This window comes from Mus musculus, chromosome 10 (assembly GCF_000001635.26).
Source record: "Mus musculus strain C57BL/6J chromosome 10, GRCm38.p6 C57BL/6J".
In the NCBI taxonomy this organism is placed as follows: domain Eukaryota; kingdom Metazoa; phylum Chordata; class Mammalia; order Rodentia; family Muridae; genus Mus; species Mus musculus.
The window spans coordinates 112003026-112029876 of record NC_000076.6 but is presented as its reverse complement, the minus strand read 5'-3'; the positions used below and the strand labels follow the sequence as shown (position 1 = coordinate 112029876).

The window sequence follows — 26851 nt, the reverse complement described above, 5'->3', positions numbered from 1 at the left end:
CGTTTTAGAACCCTAGGAGAATAACCATACCTTTACAAAGTCTCTCAGTGAAGTATGTCCGATGTCTTTTCCTCAACATTATATTTAGGAGAATCACACTCATGATGTGATCTCTGGTTGTTTTTCTCTGCTTTCCATTTTTCCATTATACGAATACACAACAGCTCACCACGCACCGGTGCTTAACATGCCTGCTGAATTATGAATTATACTGTGGTGAACTCTGTTGTGCATGCCTTCTGGTAAACACACATACTCCTGTATGTTGAGTGAGTTCAGACTCTCTGGACCATGTAGTTTGCCTGCATTCAGCTCCTCAAGGCACTGGCAAATAGTAAGCCTAGTGGCAGGATGAGTGGTCCCGTCCATCTTTGCCAGCACTTGATGTTGCCTATGATTTTTAAATTGAATTTCTCCACCGTATTGGTGATTTCAATTTGCAATTCACTGGGGACTAATGATGGTGATTAATTTCCATCTGTGCATTGTTCATCCAGATGTCCTTATGCAGAGTTTGACCAACTTACTAATCTCTTCTTACATTGTTAGTGCCTTTTGTATCTTCCTTTGATAAGTCTAAGCCTACTTGAAAGTAAATATCACCCTGAATTTTGAGTTTTCCTATATCGCATGTCAAGCTGTCATAACTGCGCAGATAACTTGGGCCCCACTTTTCAGTCTCCTCTCTGGATTCTTGCACCTGTCTTAGTATTGCTTCATAACAAGTCCTTGCCACTTGTTTAAAGTCAATCCGGCTCAGACAAACCCCATGGGGTTTCTTCATTAGGATTTTAAGCATGGCTTCCAACTCCTTTGTTCTCTCCAAAGGAGAAGGAAGGCTCTCCGCTTCATAACTTGGCAGCAAGGTTGGTGTGTGCAGCGTAGCCCTCTCTCTTCTCTTCCCTCTGGAGGCAGCTTCCTGCAGACACACATTTCACCCCTGACCTGAACTTTGCAGGTTTCTCTTCTGTACAAAGAAACAATTAGTCTGTGTGAGTCTAGTGCCAAACACTTCCCCTATTATTGCTGTGTGCCCAAACCATGCTTCCTCACCAACTTGGTGAATGAAAGAAGTCACCTTTGGTATTCTAAGTGCTTAATTCTTCATTTTGGACTGGTTCCAGACTTATATAGGGAAGCGTTTGTACCACTCACTGGGCACCTGGAATTCAATGTGGCCCTCTTCATTTCATAATCCAAATATGGATTTACCTGGGTCCTTTTCCGATGACACCGGGCTCCTTGATACAACTAGCTCTTCCTCCCAGCGTTGCTCACCACTGAGAAATGAGTAAATACACTGGTTAGAGCAAGGTTGTCTTCCAGCCATGTCATGTGCTCACATGGTGGCAAGCAGCCGCTTGCCTTGTCTTCCATGACCTTGCTTCCTTGAGTTTTAATGCAAGCATTAAACAAACCCACACACAATGAAGTGAATTCATAGCAACCCATGTCTACAAAGCCCTCAGTAAATGGTGGGTGGTATTGCTGCTGTCCTTTCCCCAGCATTTAAAGTCACCCGAGGAACATAGCGAATGTCCAGGGACTGCATTAGTACCAGTGAATCACACTGAACAGGGAGGATGAAGCCTCAGTGGCTCCTCTCTGTTCCCAAACTCTTACTGAGTTAGCAGGCTTCTGTTTCCTATCTCCAGCTTCCTTTCTGCAGGACCTGGACATGACAGAGGGAAAGCTTTACCTGTTCTCAGTGGCTGGGACCTGCTTTACCACTGCTATTTTATTATTCCTGTAGTCTTCATAAAACTGGATGAACAGTCATAATAAAACCACTGATTTATCTCTAAAGATAAAGGATATCATCATGCAGAGGGTATCAGAGTGTGTGCATTCGAGTTCTGCTTTATATTCTAAAGAATACTAGGCCTTGGAGTCTTCAGAAGGTCACCAGTGCTATCTATATGAAGATACATACTCTATCTATGTATCTATGTATCTATGTATCTATGTATCTATGTATGTATGTATGTATCTATCTATCTATCTATCTATCTATCTATCTATCTATCTATCTATCTGTATATACATATATAAACACACAGACACAGAGCTTGGTTAACCAAGCACTCCTTCCCACCATTGTTTCAGTGAGGAGTAGCATCAGCTACTTGTTATGGAAAACCTGATTGATAAGGCTCAATGGGTCAGGATTGATTTTCCTGTATAACCAACTGCTTGGAAGTAGGCATATGTTGGTTTTGGTCCTACAGCTCAATGATGCTGCAGCTCCAGACTATATCCCTCTAATATTCACAGGCAGGGAACACTGCCCATCCTACCGTCACAAAGGAGAAGAATCTTTCCTGTTGAGATTATTGGCAAAAGCAATGTTGTTGGTCGTCATCACAAGCACTAAGAATCTAAGTGCTGTGCTTTGAAGAAGGCAAGAGAACTGGGTTAGAAACAGCATTTGAGCTGATATGCAGGCTCAGGTCTGCAATCCCAGCCTTTCCTAGGCCAGCATATACTATATAATAAGGGCATAATAGAAAAGAAAAGGACATGGAATAGAAGGAGAAGAGAGGGGAGGGAGAAGAGTGGGATGAGGAGAGAGGAGGCAAGTCTTCTGGGACAGCCCTAACCAAAGCTACTGTGCCCTGTTCAGGATGCACCTTTACAGTACCTTGTCCCTGTAGGTGCTGGCATGACGGGCTGATGTAGTGGAGACTGTGTGCGGCTCAGATTGTGTATGCCTTTTGGGCCTTTATATATTCACAATCTGAATTTTCATTCTCATCTTTAATCTGCGACATTTCAAAATACTGTCATTGCCCCTTGGTGCATTTGTTGTTTTTTATCAAGTGCAATTGTTCTAAAACAATAACTTACAAAATGTATTTTGACAGGATAAGAACCAACTCCGCATTAACAGAGAATGACCTTTCTCAGAAAATAAAATTCGAAGGGAGGGTCTTATCAAGGTAACCGTCACTTTATTAATTTTTTTTACTTCTGTGATTATTCTTTTCTCTCATAGAAGTGTCAAGATTAGACAAATCATAGCAATACAGAAAATGTGAATTTTTGATTTATATAATTTTAAAGCAATGATTATTACTGTTGTATAAAATAGGACACTGTGGTGCAAATATTTTAACTAAGAGTATTTAAAAATTGATTTTATAAGTCTTTTGAAAAGATTGGATAAACTTGCCTATTACTAATAGAAGTGTCTTATCTATTTAGAAGTTAATTCCTATGTCATACGGTTAATTTAGTTTTAATAGTTTCAGTTAACAGATTACTGATAAAGGCAAAGACAAAGAGGATGGTTTTAATTTTTTTTAAACCTTAATCTCATAAACTTGGCAAGCCCAGAGTTTTTAAAGGCCTTCTGCTTTATCTTAAGTCTCTGTCATTGAGCTACCTGAGTTGTGACATAGCTGGACGTTCCCCACTGTTAAGCTTATGGCTTTTTCTTTATCGAAATCTAGCTCAGTTGGAGATTTCTGTAAGCCATAGCACATTTTCCCCAGAATCTGCAGCAACCCTTATTAACTGACGCACACCTAAGGGGGTTACAGTATTGCCACTTGAGAAGTATGATCTTAGTTTATCACTTACTTTTTAAAAAAATTACTATTTTTAAATATCATTGGCATCATCTTGTTTTTCTAGAAATAGACGCGATGCCTGCCGGGAACTAATTGGGTTTTTCTTTACCCAGGACTGTTGTTGTTGTTGTTGTTGTTGTTGTTGTTGTTGTTGTTCTGTTGCTGTGATAAAATACCATGAAAAAGGAGGGAGAAAAGGCTTATTTGGCTGGCAATTCCCGATTGTAAGTCACCATCACAGAAAACTCAAGGTGGCAGGGCAGGATCTTGAAGAAACATGTAATGTCATATCCACAGCCAAGAGCAGAGAATGATGAACCAATACTGCACACATGTTAGGTCTCACCTTGCTTTCTCCACTGTTAGACATCCTAGGATCTAGCCTAGGGAATGATGCCACCCACAGTGGATGGATCTTTCCAACTCAATGTTATGAAAATAACGCCCCCTCATGCTCGCAGGTCAGCCTAATATAGACAGTTCCAAACTGAGACTCCTTTCCCAGGCATTTCTGCATATTATGTCATGTTGACCAAACTGACCATCACAGAGATCACCACACATTCAGCAGAACTCATGCCATAGCTTCTGTGGTTCTTATCTAATAATACAAGGATTCTCTTTTAGTCACATGACTGTTGTATACTGTGCTAGGGGCTTTTGGGGGGGGGGAGATTACTTCATTTTTCTATAGTATTAGTTGGATATAGTCCTTAAATATTCTTCGAATCTACTATATTTTGGCCACATTTAGAACATACCAAGGCAACTATGATAAAAACCAAGTCTCTTCCATCAGAATGAGTTGTATTTTATTTTTGGATATTTTCTAGCTTTAAAACATTTTTTTGTCTGTTCATTTCCTCAGGGTGCAACCTTGACATTTTTGAGCTGTGATCAACCTAGCCTTCCAAAGACCATAAAAGAAAATGCATTGCTTAGACTTCAAATTACAAATATTGATCAAGTAGCTTTGAATTCTCTGAAGTAAGTTAAATGCATGTGTCATTTTGAAAGTACATGATAACAGCATAATTTTGACCTCTAAAGGAGTTTCTATCACAAAGCATTTCACAATTCCGAATGTTTATAGTTTACAAATCATAGCTGTATATATCTATATTATGTCCTGTATTATAATCAAGCTTACTTCATGCTTTGAAACAGATGTGGCAATTAAAATTTTAAAATTGTTCTATTTTATAATCAAGAGAATTTATTAATTTGTTCTTTTATTTTTTTAAATGCTATCAAAAGTGGGGCTTTAAAAGATAGGTTATCAGCCCAGCATCATAACTGTTTCCTACATTGTTAGTGTGATATCTTTTATAGCACAAAAAGCCAAGACCCCTATGGTGATACAATTCATTCATTGACAAATATATATATAGTGAAACAATAATGTTACAAATAAAAAATTACATTGAAGACTATTTTATATAATAGAAATGCACATTCTTCTTGCTGAATGATACTTGACAGTAATTATTATTTAAATGGTAATAATTGAAATTATATATATATGTGTATATATATATATGGGAGTGTAGTCTATAATCTAGCTCTGAGAATCTTAATGCATCTTCAAGGCATTAAAAGTCTATTTACAGTTTATACTTTGTAAGCTAAAGCTGCTTTTAAATAGATAGTTATAGTTACATATTTAAAAACATTAAAGCAGTTATGAAAATTAATATCTTCAAAGATTGGAGTGCTTTTATAGCTCTGGATTTAATTCTCCATGGAATCAATGGCAATGGGCAGAAGTGGGGCTTCCTCTAGCTTGTACGCCTCCACAGCTGTTGAGAGAATCGTTGAGTCTGGAGTCAGGGAGCACAGCTTAGCCTGTCTGTTCTCACTTCAGAGCGGCCTCTGCAGAACATGGGGAAGAAGAGGCAGTCAGTCCGGAGGCTCATGATCAGTTGGTGCTACAGGCCATTCAGGGTATGCTGTGTCTTCTACACTCTCACACACGATTTTCCTCATCATCATTTAGAACAGTATTTGAGATACTTCCAAATTTTATATAGAAACAGTACATATTTTGTTGAATATTTTTTTAATCAGAGACACTTAAGTGAATAGTGAATCACTGATAAATCCCAATCACCTGAATCTTAAAAATATTATTTATTTTCCATAAAATCCACACATTCTTCCTTAATAGAGACTGTTGCCAATAAAGCTTGTCTCTTGTTATCTTTGCATGTGTGTATATATATATATACACATATATACACACATACACATAGGTGCTGTGTATATATATAAATAAAAATTATTAATAAAATAAACCTTGATACCCAAATATATATATATATATATTTATTTATATATATCCAAATATATATATATATATATGTGTGTGTATATATATATACCCAAATATATACATATATACATATATATCTCTTTGGCCCTCTAAAACATATATATAAAAGTATATATGTATATATACTTTCATACACACACACACATACAATGTTTTAGGGAACCAGGGAGATGACTAAGCAAATAGGAGAGCCTGCCACTACTCCAGAGGACGTTAGTTTGGTTCACAACCCCCACATCATGTAGCTCACAATCCTCTGTAACTCCACCTGTCAGGGCTCTGAGGTCCTCTTTTGGGCTTTATGAGCACCCATAAGCATGTGTGCATTTACCCTTACACAAATGCACAAATATGTAAATTATTAATAAAATATACCTCGATACCCAAATATATACATAAATAATAAAATAGTTTTAAAAGTTTATTTAAGTTTTTTATTAATGATACTAAGCAAAAGGGTATAGTTATAATAATAATTTTAGAAATATTTGATAATATGAGTTGAATTATAAGCTAAATAAAGTGTAAAATTGACATTTTTTAATGTTTTTTTGTTTTGTTTTGTTTTGTTTTGTTTTGTTTTGTTTTGTTTTGAGACAGGGTTTCTCTTATAGCTCTGGCTATCCTGGAACTCATTCTGTAAACCAGGCTGGCCTCGAACTCTGAAAACCGCCTGCCTCTACCTCCCGAGTGCTGGGATTAAAGGCATGCACCACCACATCTGGCTAAAATTGACATTTTTAAAAATTAAAAGTATATTAAATTATTTGTGTAGTGTGTGTTTGTGTGTGTGATACCGCATACAAGTGAGGTAAGATGACAACTTGCAGAAGTCAGTTTTTTTCCTACAACTCAAACTCAGGTCGTCAGGATTGGCAAGTACCTTTCCCCATTGACTCATCATCTCCATGGGCCATGATGCATGATACATATGTATCTGCATATGGATATGTATGTGATGTGTGTGTGTGTGTGTGTGTATCTGTATGTATATATACATATGTCTACACATACATTTGTACATACACAGATACACTTACACTAGGGCTCACACTGAAACTCAGGTAGATTGCCGCTCACTGTGCAAACCTGGCTACCCTAGAACTCATGGCGATCCTCTTTCCTTATCTCCAGAGTCTGGGAGTATAGGCAGGAACCACCATGTCCTTGTACTTGCCTAGACGATATCCTGAAGAGACTAATGGCTTAGTGCCTGACATATCTCCACCTCATTTTCTATTGAATGTGCTCTGACATCTGTGAGCAGATCCTGCTGTTCCATAGACACACAACTTTGTGTAGATCCTTTGCAACTCTTCTTCCACCTCTCAGTGAGAGTAATGTCTTATTACCTTTCCCTGGGAAGCCAGAGGGGACAGAGGAAATGTAGATAGACTCTGGACACTGAAACATCTTTACAATTGTCTAAGGCCTGGCCTTCTAGCCAGTGCAGTGTACTAGGTGTTACATACAATTCCTCTATTGGATTCCATCATCGAGGAGGGAGGAAGGTATAAAACAAATCATCACAGAAGTCAATATATACTTCTAGAATTTTGATGAGTCCTGAGATAGTGTTCATGATCAGACATTAAGGAAGCGAGCAACTGCCTGGATGGTTGGCTGAGGCTGGCACTGCCCTTGTTAGCAGGTCTTTCTCTCTGCTCTGTCATCGCCAACACAGTTTTTGTCACTAGTGAAGCTCGTGACAGTTGCACTCTTCTTTTCTAATGTATTCATTGTAGTACGATACAGACAGCATTATATGTGCTAGAAGGAGTGTTTAGGAGCCAGAGACCTCTAGAATTTTCTGGATAAAATAGTTGCTGTGAAGATGTAAATATGGACTAGGACGCCACGACCCAGATGCCATTGACACATTATGTTCCAGCTTTAAACTTTTAAACTACTTAAAGTTTTTTTGAACTGATATTTTTGGTGTGTGATTTGTCGGGGATCTATTCTGAAATTCAGTAGGGTATATAAAAAAAATAAGAAAGATATGGGGCAGTAAGATAAAATGATCTAAACAAGAGAAACTAAGATTTTATTCTTAAGACTTTGAAATGTAAATGAAAAAAATACCTAATAAAAAATTAAAGCTTCCTGGTGAGTGCACAGGGATCTGCCAGCCCGAGAGGTTTGTGCCTCAGGCCCCAGTGGGAGCCTCCTTGGCTCCGGGACTCCGCAGAGGGCAGGCTGCGGAGGGCAGGCTGCACGGGTGACGGTGTGGAGTACAGAGGCCAGCCGTGTCTGGGACAAGCAAGAGCCAGAGAGCTTCTGAGGCGGTGCCATCTTCGGCTCCAGACAACCGGCCACCTTCCTGGCCAAAGCAATACAGCTTCTGGGAAAGATCCTGTTTTGGTCCTTCATCTTCAGCCAGGAGGAGGTCCAAACACCAGATAACTGTGCACCTTCCCTGAAAGAGGAGAGCTTGCCTGCAGAGACTGCTCTGACCACTGAAACTCAGAGGAGAGAGCTAGTCTCCCACGTCTGCTAGTAGAGGGTAACAAAATCAACAGAGGAACAATCTCTAAACAAAGACAACTATAACAACTAACTCCAGAGATTGCCAGATGGCGAAAGGTAAACGTAAGAATACTACTAACAGGAACCAAGACCACTCACCATCATCAGAACCCAGCACTCCCACTTCGCCCAGTCCAGGGCATCCTAACACACCTGAAAAGGTAGACCTGGATTTAAAAGCATTTCTCATGATGATGGTAGAGGACATAAAGAAGGAATTTAATAACTCACTTAAAGAAATACAGGAGAACACTGCTAAAGAGTTACAAGTCCTTAAAGAAAAACAGGAAAACACAACCAAACAGGTAGAAGTCCTTATAGAAAAACAGGAAAACACATCCAAACAGGTGATAGAAATGAACAAAACCATACTAGACCTAAAAAGGGAAGTAGACACAATAAAGAAAACCCAAAGTGAGGCAATGCTGGAGATAGAAACCCTAGGAAAGAAATCTGGAACCATAGATGCCAGCATCAGCAACAGAATACAAGAGATGGAAGAGAGAATCTCAGGTGCAGAAGATTCCATAGAGAACATCGGCACAACAATCAAAGAAAATGGAAAATGCAAAAAGATCCTAACTCAAAGCATCCAGGAAATCCAGGACACAATGAGAAGACCAAACCTACGCATAATAGGAGTGGATGAGAATGAAGATTTTCAACTCAAAGGACCAACAAACATCTTCAACAAAATTATTGAAGAAAACTTCCCAAATCTAAAGAAAGAGATTCCCATGAACATACAAGAAGCCTACAGAACTCCAAATAGACTAAACCAGAAAAGAAATTCCTCCTGACACATAATAATCAGAACAACAAATGCACTAAATAAAGATAGAATACTAAAAGCAGTAAGGGAAAAAGGTCAAGTAACATATAAAGGCAAGCCTATCAGAATTACACCAGATTTTTCACCAGAGACTATGAAAGCCAGAAGAGCCTGGACAGATGTTATACAGACACTAAGAGAACACAAATTCCAGCCCAGACTACTATACCCAGCCAAACTCTCAATTACCATAGATGGAGAAACCAAAGTATTCCACGACAAAACTAAATTCACCCATTATCTCTTCACGAATCCAGCCCTTCAAAGGATAATAACAGAAAAAAACCAATACAAGGACGGGAACCATGCCCTAGAAAAAACAAGAAGATAATCCCTCAACAAAACTAAAAGAAGACAGCCACAAGAACAGAATGCCAACTTTAACAACAAAAATAACAGGAAGCAACAATTACTTTTCCTTAATATCTCTTAATATCAATGGTCTCAACTCCCCAATAAAAAGACATAGACTAATAGACTGGCTACACAAACAAGACCCAACATTCTGCTGCTTACAGGAAACCCATCTCAGGGAAAAAGACAGACACTATCTCAGAGTGAAAGTCTGGAAAACAATTTTCCAAGCAAATAGTATGAAGAAACAAGCTGGAGTAGCCATTTTAATACTGGATAAAATCGACTTCCAACCCAAAGTTATCAAAAAAGACAAGGAGGGACACTTCATACTCATCAAAGGTAAAATCCTCCAAGAGGAACTCACAATTCTGAATATCTACGCTCCAAATGCAAGGGCAGCCACATTCATTAAAGACACTTTAGTAAAGCTCAAAGCACACGTTGCACCTCACACAATAATAGTGGGAGACTTCAACACACCACTTTCATCAATGGACAGATCGTGGAAACAGAAACTAAACAGGGACACAGTGAAACTAACAGAAGTTATGAAACAAATGGACCTGACAGATATCTACAGAACATTTTATCCTAAAACAAAAGGATATACCTTCTTCTCAGCACCTCACGGGACCTTCTCCAAAATTGACCATATAATTGGTCACAAAACAGGCCTCAACAGATACAAAAATATTGAAATTGTCCCATGTATTCTATCAGACCACCATGGCCTAAGACTGATCTTCAATAACAACATAAATAATGGAAAGCCAACATTCACGTGGAAACTGAACAACACTCTTCTCAATGTTACCTTGGTCAAGGAAGGAATAAAGAAAGAAATTAAAGACTTTTTAGAGTTTAATGAAAATGAAGCCACAACGTACCCAAACCTAGGGGACACAATGAAAGCATTTCTAAGAGGGAAACTCATAGCTCTGAGTGCCTCCAAGAAGAAACGGGAGAGAGCACATACTAGCAGCTTGACAACACATCTAAAAGCTCTAGAAAAAAAGGAAGCAAATTCACCCAAGAGGAGTAGACGGCAGGAAATAATCAAACTCAGGGGTGAAATCAACCAAGTGGAAACAAGAAGAACTATTCAAAGAATTAACCAAACGAGGAGTTGGTTCTTTGAGAAAATCAACAAGATAGATAAACCCTTAGCTAGACTCACTAAAGGGCACAGGGACAAAATCCTAATTAACAAAATCAGAAAAGAAAAGGGAGACATAACAACAGATCCTGAAGAAATCCAAAACACCATCAGATCCTTCTACAAAAGGCTATACTCAACAAAACTGGAAAACCTAGACGAAATGGACAAATTTCTGGACAGATACCAGGTACCAAAGTTGAATCAGGATCAAGTTGACCATCTAAACAGTCCCATATAACCTAAAGAAATAGAAGCAGTTATTAATAGTCTCCCAGCCAAAAAAAGCCCAGGACCAGACGGGTTTAGTGCAGAGTTCTATCAGACCTTCAAAGAAGATCTAATTCCAGTTCTGCACAAACTATTTCACAAAATAGAAGTAGAAGGTACTCTACCCAACTCATTTTATGAAGCCACTATTACTCTGATACCTAAACCACAGAAAGACCCAACAAAGATAGAGAACTTCAGACCAATTTCTCTTATGAATATCGATGCAAAAATCCTCAATAAAATTCTCGCTAACCGAATCCAAGAACATATTAAAGCAATCATCCATCCTGACCAAGTAGGTTTTATTCCAGGGATGCAGGGATGGTTTAATATACAAAAATCCATCAATGTAATCCATTATATAAACAAACTCAAAGACAAAAACCACATGATCATCTCGTTAGATGCTGAGAAAGCATTTGACAAGATCCAACACCCATTCATGATAAAAGTTTTGGAAAGATCAGGAATTCAAGGCCCATACCTAAACATGATAAAAGCAATCTACAGCAAACCAGTAGCCAACATCAAAGTAAATGGAGAGAAGCTGGAAGCAATCCCACTAAAATCAGGGACTAGACAAGGCTGCCCACTTTCTCCCTACCTTTTCAACATAGTACTTGAAGTATTAGCCAGAGCAATTCGACAACAAAAGGAGATCAAGGGGATACAAATTGGAAAAGAGGAAGTCAAAATATCACTTTTTGCAGATGATATGATAGTATATATAAGTGACCCTAAAAATTCTACCAGAGAACTCCTAAACCTGATAAACAGCTTCGGTGAAGTAGCTGGATATAAAATAAACTCAAACAAGTCAATGGCCTTTCTCTATACAAAGAATAAACAGGCTGAGAAAGAAATTAGGGAAACAACACCCTTCTCAATAGTCACAAATAATATAAAATATCTTGGCGTGACTCTAACTAAGGAAGTGAAAGATCTGTATGATAAAAACTTCAAATCTCTGAAGAAAGAAATTAAAGAAGATCTCAGAAGACGGAAAGATCTCCCATGCTCATGGATTGGCAGGATCGACATTGTAAAAATGGCTATCTTGCCAAAAGCAATCTACAGATTCAATGCAATCCCCATCAAAATTCCAACTCAATTCTTCAACGAATTAGAAGGAGCAATTTGCAAATTCATCTGGAATAACAAAAAACCTAGGATAGCAAAAAGTCTTCTCAAAGATAAAAGAACCTCTGGTGGAATCACCATGCCTGACCTAAAGCTTTACTACAGAGCACTTGTGATAAAAACTGCATGGTACTGGTATAGAGAGAGACAAGTAGACCAATGGAATAGAATTGAAAACCCAGAAATGAACGCACACACCTATGGTCACTTGATCTTCGACAAGGGAGCTAAAACCATCCAGTGGAAAAAAGACAGCATTTTCAACAATTGGTGCTGGCACAACTGGTTGTTATCGTGTAGAAGAATGCGAATCGATCCATACTTATCTCCTTGTACTAAGGTCAAATCTAAGTGGATCAAGGAACTTCACATAAAACCAGAGACACTGAAACTTATAGAGGAGAAAGTGGGGAAAAGCCTTGAAGATATGGGCACAGGGGAAAAAATTCCTGAACAGAACAGCAATGGCTTGTACTGTAAGATCGAGAATTGACAAATGGGACCTAATGAAACTCCAAAGTTTCTGCAAGGCAAAAGACACCGTCAATAAGACAAAAAGACCACCAACAGATTGGGAAAGGATCTTTACCTATCCTAAATCAGATAGGGGACTAATATCCAACATATATAAAGAACTCAAGAAGGTGGACTTCAGAAAATCAAATAACCCCATTAAAAAATGGGGCTCAGAACTGAACAAAGAATTCTCACCTGAGGAATACCGAATGGCAGAGAAGCACCTGAAAAAATGTTCAACATCCTTAATCATCAGGGAAATGCAAATCAAAACAACCCTGAGATTCCACCTCACACCAGTCAGAATGGCTAAGATCAAAAATTCAGGTGACAGCAGATGCTGGCGTGGATGTGGAGAAAGAGGAACACTCCTCCATTGTTGGTGGGATTACAGGCTTGTACAACCACTCTGGAAATCAGTCTGGCGGTTCCTCAGAAAATTGGACATAGTACTACTGGAGGATCCAGCAATACCTCTCCTGGGCATTTATCCAGAAGATGCCCCAACTGGTAAGAAGGACACTTGCTCCACTATGTTCATAGCAGCCTTATTTATAATAGCCAGAAGCTGGAAAGAACCCAGATGCCCCTCAACAGAGGAATGGATACAGAAAATGTGGTACATCTACACAATGGAGTACTACTCAGCTATTAAAAAGAATGAATTTATGAAATTCCTAGCCAAATGGATGGACCTGGAGGGCATCATCCTGAGTGAGGTAACACATTCACAAAGGAACTCACACAATATGTACTCACTGATAAGTGGATATTAGCCCCAAACCTAGGATACCCAAGATATAAGATACAATTTGCTAAACACATGAACCTCAAGAAAAATGAAGACTGAAGTGTGGACACTATGCCCCTCCTTAGAATTGGGAACAAAACACCCATGGAAGGAGTTACAGAGACAAAGTTTGGAGCTGAGATGAAAGGATGGACCATGTAGAGACTGCCATAACCAGGGATCCACCCCATAATCAGCATCCAAACGCTGACACCATTGCATACACTAGCAAGATTTTATTGAAAGGACCCAGATGTAGCTGTCTCTTGTGAGACTATGCCGGGGCCTAGCAAACACAGAAGTGGATGCCCACAGTCAGCTAATGGATGGATCACAGGGCTCCCAATGGAGGAGCTAGAGAAAGTAGCCAAGGAGCTAAAGGGATCTGCCACCCTATAGGTGGAACAACATTATGAACTAACCAGTACCCCGGAGCTCTTGACTCTAGCTGCATATGTATCAAAAGATGGCCTAGTCGGCCATCACTGAAAAGAGAGGCCCATTGGACTTGCAAACTTTATATGCCCCAGTACAGGGAAACGCCAGGTCCAAAAAGGGAGAGTGGGTGGGTAGGGGAGTGGGGGTGGGTGGGTATGGGGGACTTTGGGTATAGCATTGGAAATGTAAATGAGCTAAATACCTAATAAAAAATGGAAAAAAATAAAAAAAAGACTTAGATTACTTACTTATGACTAAAGAGGAACATTGTCTCCCTGTATGTAGCATGCAACACTTTCCCTACACAGTGGTGATGTAGCTCTGGTGTATCATGAATATGCAGTTGTGTACTGGCTAGTTTTGTGTCAACTTGACACAGCTGGAGTTCTCACAGAGAAAGGAGCTTCAGTTGAGGAAATGCCTCCATGAGATACAACTGTAAGGCATTTTCTCAATTAGTGATCAAGGGGGAAAGGCCCCTTGTGGGTGGTGCCATCTCTGGGCTGGTAGTCTTGGTTCTATAAGAGAGCAGGCTGAGCAAGCCAGGGGAAGCAAGCCAGTAAAGAACATCCCTCCATGGCCTCTGCATCAGCTCCTGCTTCCTGACCTGTTTGAGTTCCAGTCCTGACTTCCTTTGGTAATGAACAGCAGTATGGAATTGTAAGCTGAATAAACCCTTTCCTCCCCAACTTGCTTCTTGGTCATGATGTTTGTGCAGGAATAGAAACCCTGACTTAAGAAAAATTGGTACCAGCAGAGTGGGGTATTCCTGTGACAACCTGACCATGTTTTGGGGAGGACTGTGGAAGGACTTTGGAACTTTGGGCTAGAAGATCAGTGTTAAGTGCTCTGTCAGATGTTGTATAGGAGCTTGGAAGATAATGTTGATAACAGTACAGAAGATGGAGGCCTGGCTTGTGAAATTTCAGAGGGAAAATTAAAGACTCTTTTCAGGGCCATTGCTGTTTTGATTGTGAAGATTCTGTAGTTCTGGTTAGCTGGGGCTGAAGAATCAGCTGTGATTAACAAGATACCAGAACTACTAAAGCAAAATCTTTGTATTACTGGGACTATTGATGCTGGTTAGCTGGAGCTAAGAAATTAGCTGTGATTAAGAAGAGACCAGCATCGTTGAGGTAACATCTTCTGGGAAGTGTTTTCTGAGATCACAGAGGCTGTGTTCCAGAGATAGCCAATGTTGTACCTTGTGCTGTGGCTGGACTTGGTAATGTGTAAGAGTCACCCAGATGGTACTGGTTTTGAAGGCATGAAGGGGTCATGCAGAGAAGCTGAGGCTTGGCACTGTGAGAGGCCATGGAAGGCCATTGGTGAAGGTGCAGCCTCAGTTGCAATTGATGACCCAGGACTGAAGGGGTCATGCAGTGTTTTGGAGATGCCAGGACCATGAGATGACCATGAAGAGCAACAGCAGTGGAGTACACCATCTAGAGCCTAGAGGATGACGAGTGTGCTACAAAGGGCATGGCTGGAGAAGTGACCCAAGCCCTTGGAGGAGCCCAGAAGATCGTGAGTTGGATCCCAGACATTGGATGGTTGGAGATTGACTTTTGCTTTTGATTGTGACTGTACCCTGATATTTTCCCTCTTGAAGGAAGAAACTATTTTAATGGAGCCCACAGTTAAGAGACTTTTAATTGTAAGAAGTCTTTGAATTTTAAAAGAGATGGATATTTTAAAGAGATTGAAATTTTAAGAATATGTAAAGACTGTGAGACGTTTAAAGTTATTTAGACCTTGGGGATGAATAAGAATGTAAGGTTTGAGGCTTACTAGTGATGTGTTTGTGTGTCAAGTTGACAAGGGGTCAATTGTACTGGCTGGTTTATGTGTCAACTTGACACAGCTGGAGTTATCACAGAGAAAGAATCTTCCATTGAGAAAATGTTTCCATGAGATTCAACTGTAAGGCATTTTCTCAATTAGTGATCAAGGGGGAAAGGCCCCTTGTGGGTGGGACCATCTCTGGGCTGGTAGTCTTGGTTCTATAAGAGAGCAGGCTGAGCAAGCCAGGGGAAGCAAGCCAGTAAAGAACATCCCTCCATGGCCTCTGCATCAGCTCCTGCTTCCTGACCTGTTTGAGTTCCAGTCCTGACTTCCTTGATGATAAACAGCAGTGTGGAATTGTAAGCTGAATAAACCTTTTCCTTCCCAAATTGCTTCTTGGTCATGATGTTTGTGCAGGAATAGAAACCCTGACTAATACAAGTTGTGTCTAACATTGTGGTTATTAAAAACCTTCTCCTTTCCAAAGTCTTTTGTCAGCCGAACACATATGTTCATTGAATATTCACATCCTATTTTGCATTATTATCAACTTATTTTCTCAGAAGAGAAACAACTGCAATTTGAAAGCTTGGTGCACAGAAGCAATTAGCTCCCCTCTCTCTTTTTACTAAACAGATAAATTGAAAGAACAACTGCACAGGAAGGGTGCTCGTATTTTGACTGGATTGGGAAGATACTTCCAAGGTTTGGACAAGGAAGGGAATGGGCTTTTAGAAAAGGCAGATTTTCCGAAAGCTCTGAAAACCTTTCACTTGGAAGTGTGTGAACAGGTATGTACCACACAGCATTTTCTGCTCTGGGGGTATTCTTGCATGGCCTTGCTCACTTTTCTAATGAAATTTTAATAGCCTATTTTTTTTACACACGTTTTCCCCACCCCCACCCCCGCCCGCTATCAGGGTTATGCCATGAGGCCACAAGTCCCATTTATTTTTAAAATGTTGACATCTATCCATTTATCATATGTTTCTGAAGTGATAATAGCCAGGCATCATGTGTTAAACTCTGTGATGACCTACTCTTCACCTTGGAATCTTCAAAATGGAAGAAAGTGGTCAATACATGCATCATGCATCAGACAGAGAAGAAGGCTTTTGTGTGTGTGTGTGTGTGTCTTTTTTTTTAATTAGATATTTTCTTTATATACATTTCAAATGCTATCCCGAAAGTTCCCTATACCCTCCCTCTGCCCTGCTCCCCTACCCGCCCACTCCCACTTCTTGGCCCTGGTGTTCCCCTGTACTGGGGCATATAAAATTTGCAAGACCAAGGGGCCTCTCTTTCCAGTGGTGGCCAACTAGGCCATCTTCTGCTACATATGCAGCTAGAGACACAAGCTCTGGAGGTACTGGTTAGTTCATATTGTTGTTCCACCTATAGGGTTGCAGACCCCTTCAGCTCCTTGGGTGCTTTCTCTAGCTCCTCCATTGGGGACCCTGTGTTCCATCCAATAGCTGGCTGGGAGCATCCACTTTTGTATTTGCCAGGCACTGGTATAGCCTCATACGAGACAGCTATACCAGGGTCCCTTCAGCAAAATCTTGCTGGCATATGCAATAGTGTCTGTGTTTGGTGGCTGATTATGGGATGGATCCCCAGGCGGGGTAGTCTCTATATAGTCCATCCTTTCATCTTAGTTCCAAACTTTGTCTCTGTAACTCCTTTCATGGGTATTTTGTTCCCAATCTAAGGAGGAATGAAGTATCCACCCATTGGTCTTCCCTCTTCTTGATTTTCTTGTGTTTTGCAAATTGTATCTTGGGTGTTCCATGTTTCTGGGCTAATACCCACTTATAGGTGAGTGCATATCTAATGACTTCTTTTGTGATTGGGTTACCTCACTAAGGATGATATTCTCCAGATACATCCATTTGCCCAAGAATTTAATAAATTCATTGTTTTTAATAGCTGAGTAGTACTCCATTGTGTAAATGTATCACATTTTCTGTATCCATTCTTCTGTTAAGGGACATCTGGGTTCTTTCCAGCTTCTGGCTATTATAAGTAAGGCTGCTATGAACATAGTGGAGCATGTGTTCTTATTAGCCGCTGGAACTTCTTCTGGGTATATGCCCTGGAGAGGTATTGCTGAATCTTCTGGGAGTATTATGTCCAATTTTCTGAGAAACCTCCGCACTGAATTCCAGAGATGCTGGCGGGGATGTAGAGAAAGAGGAACACTCCTCCATTGCTGGTGGGATTGCAAGCTTGTACAACCACTCTGGAAGTCAGTCTGGGGGTTCCTGAGAAGAAGGCTTTAGGAACCTGTGTGGTGGTACTCACTTCCAAGCCACGTTATCAGGAAGGAGATCTAAGACCTTGGCAGGACCCCTGGGGGAGGATGCATCAGGCAGAATTGTGAATAATGAGGAAGAATTAACCAGGCAAGGGTAGAGAAGAATAATAGCAGACAGTGGATCTCCCAAGAAGAGGGGGCCGTGGCTCAGAGAATGATCATTTCCTGGAAAGGAGAAGCAGGCTCCGGGTATGAAGTGTGGCTCTTCCCTAAGCCACAGGGACTTACTACACTCTGATGTGAAAGATCTCACACTAGATCTCTGTGTTCTAGATTTTTCTCATCATTTGGGCCACAGCTTTCCTTAACAGAGGAGCTCTGCTGCCTGAACTCCGATCCTTTCTGTATCAGCGTCCATTTTAGTTTCTTCACAGCAAGTTGTGTCTGTAAGTGAAATGTCGCATCCCACCCAGATGGGGACCAAGGTGGCTCAGGTTCCTGCTCTTTATTTAACCCCTTGAACTGAGTCTTCCATGGCAAACACGGGCCCAGTAGCACATCGCTGGAGCAATTAGACGGGAGAGTGGGAGAGATTAAGTTTGTTGCCCCAAAGCCTTGGACGCTATACTCACAAGTTTTGCTTGTAGGTTAAAAGTACACAAATGATTCAGATGAGGATTCTTTTGTACTTTTCTCTTTTGCAATTGTCTTGTCACGTGATGTAGTACGTTTCTGAAATTTAGGTTCATGTAAAAGCATAATCACTTAGCCATGTGATACACAAGTGTTCTGACTTTTCTTGTTGACAGGCCCTGCCTGTGCAGTTCTGAGACAGTTGCTATGTCTAGGGTGGCAGAGAAGCTCTAATAAAAAAAAAATCATATGGGAATTTGCTTTATCAACTGTAAAATTCGGTGACAGGGTGACATGGCTTATCACTGTTGGGACACAATTGTCCTTTGGATTGTTGTGATGATGACGTAGAAGCTTGTGGTGTGTCTGGTGAGACAGACCAGGGACCATCCACCTTACCATCTTTCTTTCATAGATGAACAAAATAAAACAAGAGTAGGAAATTAGAATTCACTGGTATATCTTTGTTAAACAGACAGGTCAATCGTAACTGATAGAGGCCTGGGGTCCACATAGCCTGGTCCATGGAGTGTGGGAAAGTACTGCATTCCTCTGGTGCTTCTGTATTTGTTTGTGAAATGTTTATAACTAGTGAACAGGACTAATTATTCTAAGATTTCTGCCTTAATTACTTTTCTAGTGTTGTGACAAAACTCCATGGCCAAGGCAATTTATAAAAGAAAGTGTTTAGCTGGAGGCTGTTAGTGCCCCAGAGGGTTAAAGTCTAGGACCCTCATGGTGTGGAGCATGGCAGCAGGCAGGCAGGCAGACATGTCACTGGAACAGTAGAGATCCTACAGGTTGACACGACAATCATAACACAAAATTCGAGAGCTAACAAGGAATGGCATGGTCTTTTGAAATCTCAAAGCCCAGCCTCAGGGTCATACCTCCTCCAAGAAGTCCATACCTTCTAATCTTTCCCAAAATATTCCACCAACTGGGACTGAAACATTCAAATATATAAGCCTATAGGGGCCATTTTCATTCAAACCATCACAATTACGAAGGAGAATAATGTAAGAATATAAGTTCCATCCTTTCTCATATGTTTTGTTTTATGTAAACTTGATTTAATTTTTTTTTAATTTTTGGAATCCGTCCTAGGGTCTTATACATGTAAAGTAAGTATCTTACCATTGATCTACATGTCTAGCCATATCACCTATTTTAACTAATATTTTTATTTTTCTTCTTGTTATATCACCTATGCAATATACATGCTTATGAAACTGTAAGTGCATACAGGGAGATGTGAGAATAAGATTTCACCAGCCCTGGTCTCACTGTGAAGTAGATCAAATTTGTAAAAAGACACAGTTGTTCTCTCTTATTTTAAATAAAAAGTGGTATGTTCTGCAAAGAGCCAAATATTATCCATGAAACAAAAATTCTAGTTGAATTAGTTTCCATTCTAAATCACATGTAGACACATAATTTTTTTGTTACTAAATTGCACTACTTAATTTTTGAAAATCCTTCTTCTGGGCCTTCAGAAGTCCTTTTAAGTCTGATATTCTTTGAGTTAAGTGAACATGTATTGCCTCGTGTTCATTTTGACTCATGATTTGTAAAAGTGAAACTCAGACTCAGCTATAACTCAACTATACATACACATATTTTTCTTTGTAATGCATGAGGCATTTTGACACACAAAAAATAACTGTAAATAGGGAGGCTGGGTCTGTTGAATCTTAGCTTTCTAATTACAGTTTTATTTGAAAAGATTAGGAAGTGGAAGAGAATAATTCCTGAGTATCTGCTTGCCAACTTGGGTTTTTTATTTACAGCCTCATTGAAAGTATTTAGTTTGGCTTGATCTTTCCGCAGCATAATGTGCATTGAGATATCCTGTTATACTCTCTGCATGCACCATTATTTATCAATAAAAATGATAAGACCCTTAGGATGGAGGTCAGCGATTGAACTTGCATTCCAGAGACCACTTGATATGCAAGAGGTCCTAGGTACCACCCTCAGCATTTCCCTGCCCTCAAATAGCATACCTCTAAGAGGGATATACTGTGAGATGTCACTCCTTCAGACTAAGCCCGAGCTTAGGCATTCACTCCAAAATGCCTTTTACTGGATTTGTCTGTGATTCGATGAATTTTCTTACCTTGTCTAGAGCCACTGATGATCTAACAAAATATGCCTCTGGGCTTGTTGTGACTTATATAATTTAAAATCTAATGGCAATTTCTGATTTTTGTTTTTTAGGACTTTGAGTCTTCTTGGCTAACTCTGCAAGGCTATGGCCATAATGAGAACAAGGTTGACTGTGGTGAATTCAAATGTGCCATTTTTGGTGAAATGAATGAATATAGGAAGTCATTTGTTCGCAAGGTAACTGCTAACTGATCTCAAACTATTACTCTTACTAAACTGTTGGATTCATTCTTTAGCACCTTTAATGGGCCATCAATTGAAACATGTTATATCATTTTGGCTGTAATACACACTGGGTATAGTAACATTTAAAATAAGCAAGCTTATGTATTTGTTCAAGTCTACCTAGAATAAAACAAAATGTCATATAAACATACATATATATATATATATATATGCATTTTTGTGTGTGTGTATATATATATATATATATATATCACATATGACATGTATGTCTTAGAAAATATTTGATAAAATAAAAATGTCTCACTCACCTACAACTTTGAACTTAAGTGTTATTAATTAATTAATTGTTATTATTATTGTTTACATGCCCATGGTACTAAGTTTGAGTAGCAGAATAGAAGTTGTATTAGTGTCTTATGCATAAGTCATTGTAGTTAGAATAAAGAACCAAAATATGATAAAAATAAATAAAGGAATGAAGGAAAGGGAGGGAGGAAGGAAGGAAGGAAGGAAGGAAGGAAGGAAATAAGGAAGGAAGGAAGGAAAGGGTGGGGAAAAAAGAGTTACAGCCAGTGACGGGGCCTGTCAAATTATTCTTTCATAGTTTGTAGACTAGAGGTCCAAGAAGGGTGGGCATATCTGGTTTCCTTAGAGGAAGCTCTCTATGGTCTGCAGGTGGCTGTTCTACTGTTATCCTGTGGCGGTCCCTCTCTGCATCATGCTGTCCGTTGTCAAAGGAATCTAGTCATCCCAGACTGAGGATTACCCTAATGATTGATTCTCTTCCATCTTAATTACTTCCTTAAGGACCCCACCTCCACATATAGCCCTATTCTGGGGCTCTAAGAGTAAGGATTCAGGAAAGGAATGGAGGCACAATTGAATCTAGAGCAGGCCAATGCTTCAGTGAGATAAATATTCTGAATAAACCAAGATGCTTCTGGTTCTGACTCCTGGCAAGCTCAGGCTGCTGCTTCAGATAGCTTGGTGTGTCTGTGTGTCTGTGTATCTTCCTTTCTTAGGTTTTTGTTTTTATTTTTTTTCCTCTTTGATAGGCAGAGTTGTATTGAGTTCGAAGAACAATAATCAAGCCAGTCAGGAACTGAAAAGGAAGTATTACATATTAAGAAATCAGCATTTCACCTGTTCATTGAGTCTAGTGATCTGGAATTTGCAGGGTGACTTTTTGAACTAAAAAACAAACAAACAATCTTCAAACAACTTCCCAGCTCTTCATTTTGGTCATTTACTAACTTCATGCCTCCCAGAGCTGAAAGTTACCAAAGTCTTTGACCTGACTCATCAATTCCCAGCAAAGCCAGGCCAGGGCCGTGCGGATTGACCACTTTGTGCAAGTTAGGGTGGTAGACACTTGAAATGCCGGCTGGGAGGGAGGGGTGCCCAGTGTTAGTCTAGGAGAGCATTAGATAATTCAAATAGAGATAAGGATTTTATAGGCCAACACCAAAGCCTCCCAGGACTATCAAAGAGATCTTAGGATGATGGCGTTAAGTATAGAATGTTGTATAAAATGAATCTCACAGATCTGAAACTTGACTAAGGGAAATCCTGGTGATGGCAGTCGGAAAGCTGGGGTGAAAGACTCAGATGTCAACATTCCAAAATATGAGGAAGGAGGTGACATGATTCAGCCCAAGCCCTCCTTAAGCAGGGAGAACGTCATCAGGGAGAAAGAAGCATTGTGGTACCAAATAGTGTGGCTGTCCTACTGGGTCATGGCCCCGAAGCTCTGGGAAGAGCAAAGGAAAATCACCATTTGGTCACTGTGTTGCTACCAAGGTCTGAAAGCCATTGTTACTAGGAAAAGAGGAAAACCCAAGATCACTTCCGTTTTTTCCTTTTTCTGTATGAACTTGAGAGAGTTTGCTTTTTTCTTTTTTCTTTTTTTTTTTGTTTGTTTGTTTGTTTGTTTTTTGGTTTGTTTTTTTTTTTTTTTTTTTCCGAGACAGGGTTTCTCTGTATAGCCCTGGCTGTCCTGGAACTCACTCTGTAGACCAGGCTGGCCTCAAACTCAGAAATCCACCTGCCTCTGCCTCCCAAGTGCTGGGATTAAAGGCATGCGCCACCATGCCCGGTTTGAGAGAGTATTTTCTAATGCTGGCCCTTGGACTCTTCATCAGATATGTACCTATTGTGAGGGGTGGTAGTGCTCACCTGAAATATCAGCACCTAGAAGAGGAGGTAGGGAGGTCAGGAGCCCAAAGTCATACTTGGCTACCTACTGACCAGCTTAAGCTGCATGAGACCCTATCTCAATTAAATAAATAAATAAATAAATAAATAAATAAATAAATAAATAAATGTAATGTACGTATGCAGTTCCAGGGTCATAAGGAAGTGCAAATCAACAGAATATGTCAGGCTGTAGTGTGATGAAAAAAAAATTACAAGGTCCTGGGTCACAATGACCTGCCCCTTTTAAGCCAGTGGAAGTAGTCTGTCATATGCCTGTTACATTAGTCTTCCTTAGTCTCAGGGTCAAATCCAAAGAGTTGAAAGGGCGAGTGTGTAGCTAAACCATCTCAAGAGCCAAAGAAGAAGTTATGTTACCATAGTAACCTCGAAGCATCTCTCAGCCATTCCACAGGAGAGCTGCTCTTCCCGCACAGTATTCCACCCATTCAGTGGTCTTCTCGGATACCTAGAATCCAGTAATGTAACATCTGAGACACAGACATCTCTCCAGTAGATCTCCCTGGGGAAGCTGGACAGAGCGCCCGGGGCAGATTCTCTTCAAGTATCATCAAACCTCTGATGTTCATGTGAAACCGAGCTCCTTGTCTTTCAGCTTCAAATGCACCCGGAGGATGTGAACTGTTTTTGAAATGTCTGAAACCTACCAGTGCCATGGCAAGTGTGAAGTGTATTTGTAATAATTATAGCCGTGTTTGAGCATTTAGGTGTGTATGGTACTCAGCCTCAGCATTACTATGACTTGAAAAAAGGAGCTGTCTCCACGGGCTCGTGCATTTGTGGTATGATTGACAGTTGGTAGGCTCTGAGAAACGAATTAGTTCACAAGAAATTATTGGGCTTATGAAAAGTGGGAGGTGGGGTCCTGTTGGAAGAAGGTCATTAGTGACATGTCCGGGGAAGATACATTTTGTCCCCTGGCCCCTCCCCCTTGCTTTCTGCTTCTGGGTGCCTTAGCATGCACAGCACTGTCTCTCATCAACACTGCCTTTCCCCAACCTAGACACCATCATGCACTGAAAACCCAAAGGAAAACCCATCTCTCCTTCCTTGAGGTGTCTTCCTGGGAATTTTGTCACTGCAGTGAAAAACCTGGCTGATACCTGCCTTCAAAGTCATTTCTAAAGCCATTATTGCGTGAACAAAGTTGATCCTGGCACTAGAAATGTTGAGTCGGGAGCTCTTTTTCCGTGGGAGATAACATCACAGATCCAGGGGTAGAGGTAGAGATTCCAGTTCAGATCCATCTTTGGGAAAACTGCACCCCAAGATTGAGTTAAAGTCAGGAAGCAGTTAGGATCTGGCATGCAAATGGAAGGAAGTGGGGAAGTAGTTGTGAATGTTGACAAGACTCTTTAACTACACTAATCTGGATGCGCTAAGCACTCTTCTGTAATAGGCCTTGACCTTTGACTCTTTGCTAGACCTGCATAGGCAAAAATGCTCTTACAACAGTTCAGAGGGTGTCTCATCTCTCCTATCTTGATATCTGAACTTCCTATCTTATGAAGCAGAGGACATTGAGGGAACAATAGCTTACTGTTAAGACCCACCCCCCCAATCCCCTACCCACCCACTCCCCCTTTTTGGCCCTGGCGTTCCCCTGTACTGGGGCATATAAAGTTGGCAAGTCCAATGGGCCTCTCTTTGCAGTGATGGCCGACTAGGCCATCTTTTGATGCATATGCAGCTAGAGACAAGAGCTCCGGGGTACTGGTTAGTTCATATTGTTGTTCCACCTATAGGGTTGCAGTTCCCTTTAGCTCCTTGGGTAATATCTCTAGTTCCTGCATTGGGGGCCGTGTGACCCATCCAATAGCTGACTGTGATCATCCACTTCTGTATTTGCTAGGCCCCGGCATAGTCTCACAAGAGAGAGCTATATCTGGGTCCTTTCAGCAAAATTTTGCTAGTGTGTGCAATGGTGTCAGCGTTTGGAAGCTGATTATGGGATGGATCCCTGCATATGGCAATCACTAGATGGTCCATCTTTTTGTCACAGCTCCAAATTTTGTCTCTGTAAATGGCTGAGAAGCACCTGAAAAAAATGTTCAACATCCTTAATCATCAGGGAAATGCCAATCAAAACAACCCTGAGATTCCACTTCACTCCAGTCAGAATGGCTAAGATCAAAAACTCAGGTGACAGCAGATGCTGGCGAGGATGTGGAGAAAGGGGAACACTCCTCCATTGTTGGTGGGATTGCAAGCTTGTACAACCACTCTGGAAATCAGTCTGGCGGTTCCTCAGAAAATTGGACATAGTACTACCGGAGGATCCCGCAATACCTCTCCTGGGCATATATCCAGAAGATGTCCCAACCGGTAAGAAGGACACATGCTCCACTATGTTCATAGCAGCCTTATTTATAATAGCCAGAAGCTGGAAAGAACCCAGGCCATGAATTATTATCTCACTCCAGTGTTAGCTAACAATATGAAAACAGACATATCTTTAGTCTCAGTGTTTACTATTAAGAAGTAAGACTGGTAGGCAAATTCTAATGATAATATAAATTAGTATAAATTCTAAGGAAAATTGCACAGGATTCTATTTATATGAAGATTTCCACAGCATTTTTTATGAAAAAATTTAAAGGGATATGAAATTCATATATATATATATATATATATATATATATATATATATATATATATATACACACACATACATACATATATATATATATATGTAATAGTATGCAAATCATGGTACATTCACTTGTAGAGACACAGCTCATAAAGAATAAAGATATAATAACAGAAGCATTTTTATGAAATTATGACTATGGAAAAATGATACAAAATGCATAAAATTATGGTCTCACTGAAATCTTCAATGTACAGTTTATTCTATTTTTTGAAACACATATGTGTATTCAAATGTACATATACCCATGACTGAAAGGAGCGCAGTATGTTAAAGAATCTTGCCGGGCTTAGTAGGACATGGCTTTAATCCCAGCACTGGTGGGACAGGTGGTGCTCTGTGAGTTCAAGGCCAGCCCAGTCTAGAACCAGCAAGTTCTATGATAACCAGGGTACAGAATAGGAAGAGCCTGTCTCAGAACAACAGTTAGAAGGCAGATGTGGCAGCTCATGTGGTAATCTCAGCATTTTCCAGGCTGAGCCACAAGGATCGCAAATATGAAGCTAGCCTGGGCTAGAGAGTAAGAGTAATATAAATAAATAAATAAATAAATAAATAACCCAAAGCCAAGATTCCTGGTCATAATCAGAATGAGCTACCCAAATTAAAATAGTCCTTGTTAAAAGAGAATAGGTGGCTGACAGAATGATTGTGGGAACTGAAAAATCTCCAGGGCAGGGGCTCCCAAGCTTCCTAATGCTGCGACAGTTTAATACAATTCCTCACGTAGTGATGACCCCCAGCCATAAGATCATTTTTGATGCTACTCCATAACTGTAATTTTGCTACAGTTATGAATCGAAATGTAAATATATGATATTTCCTATCGTCTTAAGTGTGACCCCTGTGAAGGGGTCATTTGGCCTCCAAAAGGGTCGTGACTCACAGCTTGAGAACCGCTGGACTAGAGGCTTTTAAAGCCTTAAGTGTTTCCAGAATCAGAGAGGGTAAGAGTGTACGGGATCCTGGGCTGCGTTTCCTCCACCCTCTCACATACTGATAATACAGGGAACACTGATGTT

The 26851-nt window shown here is 40.2% G+C and overlaps 1 long non-coding RNA gene and 1 pseudogene across 1 annotated transcript in view; one reads left to right on the top strand and one right to left on the bottom strand.

Moving 5' to 3' along the window:
* Nucleotides 1–20956, top strand: part of Gm7269 (predicted gene 7269) — a 35052-nt pseudogene extending 14096 nt beyond the window's left edge.
* The window catches only part of Gm46179, a 22427-nt gene continuing 715 nt past the window's right edge, over nt 5140–26851 (bottom strand). Inside the window, exons 2-3 of the long non-coding RNA XR_001779642.2 lie at nt 23537–23627; nt 5140–5444 (exon numbers count right to left, since the gene is read on the bottom strand). This is a non-coding gene — a long non-coding RNA (predicted gene, 46179). The remainder of the gene's footprint in view (nt 5445–23536; nt 23628–26851) is intronic.